Here is a 1,476-nt window from a genome sequence, read left to right on the forward strand (position 1 = left end):
AAGAAAAGAAAAGAAAAGAAAAGAAAAGAAAAGAAAAGAAAAGAAAAGGAAGGAAAGAATAAAAAAAAGAACTAGCGAAAGTCACTTACAGGGTGCCCGTGGGTGCTCTCTCCGCACGCCGGCAAGAGACCGCCTGCCCGGCTGCGGGAGGAAGCGCCTCTCAGGAGTTTTTATACGGGGGGGCTCTCATTAAAACCCGGGGCTCCGCCGCGGCGGCCGCCGTTCCCGTTGCCGTTGCCGGGTGCCGCCGGGGCGGTCTCCGGTGGACGGGGCCAGCGCCGTTCCCCGCGGGCTGGGCACGACCTGCAGCCTGGAAAACCCTCCGATCCGTTCCGTTCCGTTCCGTTCCGCTCCCGGACGGACGGACGGACGGACGAGCTGAGCCTCCCCGACGGAGGATGCTCCGGCTCCTTGAGCCCATTTTAAACCCGGTTTTAAGCCCCCCGGTACGGCCCATCCGCCGCTGGGCGTGGGGACAGAACAGCACCGCTGAGGTTTCATGCTTTCTCGGTGGGGATGCACACGTATCTATTTATTTTATGTAAAAATAACCAAAAAACCCAAAGCCGAGGCAGGTATAAAAGCGAGGGAACCAGCGTTGGGCTCGGTGCAGCCCAGCCGGGGTGGGGGGGAACCGGGGAAACGTGCCCGGTTGGGAGCGTCTGGGGGGGGGCAGAGGTGGGCAAACTGGGATGGGGGTGGCAGGGCCCCCCCCCCGGGACTGTCCCGGACATCGGGGGAGGCAGAAGTCCCTTGCCCACCCCTCCTCCTTGAGGGGGAGCGGATTTCTTTGCGAGGAGGAGGACAGCGAAGAGGGGAGCATCCTCTACAAAGCGTTTATTTGTAGGCAAGAACACAAACTCCCCCCCCCCCTCGCCCCAGCTTTAAACGTTTTATGGACGTGAGGGCGAAGTGTCTCCCCGGGATTTGCCCCTGTAGCCCCGCTCCCCAAATTTCTCCAGACCCTGCGGGCGAGGGTGTGGTCTCCAGCCCTTGGAAAAAAAGTCACTTTAAAAAGAAATCTGGTTTAACATCTGGATAAGGGAGGGGGGGGGTGTCTGAGTCCCTAGTTGGGATCTTTGGGCAGGTGAGCTGAGAGTCCCAAACCTGCCCCCCTCCCGCAGTTACAGCCCTGGGACCTACAGCCGTGGGATCACGGGAGGGGAATTTCCATCTAGAGGTCAGAAAATTGCTAAGCCATCGAGAAAACGTGCCTTTCCCCCTGTCCGGGGGTAGGGGGAAACCGCTTTCCTTCAGCTGTTTGGAGGGCGTGGAATGTTTAATGCGAAATAAAATTAATAAAGTTAAAAAATGAAATGAAATAAAAATAATAAAATAAAGTAAAAATAATAAAATAAAATAAAGTAAAATAAAATAAAGTAAAATAAAATAAAATATCAATAGCTACACCAAGTCTGGTCAGTGGGGGGGGGGGGGGAATAATGGGCAAACGCCCAGTGGGCCCCGTCCTGCCCT

Source organism: Haliaeetus leucocephalus, unplaced genomic scaffold (assembly GCF_000737465.1).
Source record: "Haliaeetus leucocephalus isolate CR32 unplaced genomic scaffold, Haliaeetus_leucocephalus-4.0 Scaffold751, whole genome shotgun sequence".
Classification (NCBI taxonomy): Eukaryota; Metazoa; Chordata; class Aves; order Accipitriformes; family Accipitridae; genus Haliaeetus; species Haliaeetus leucocephalus.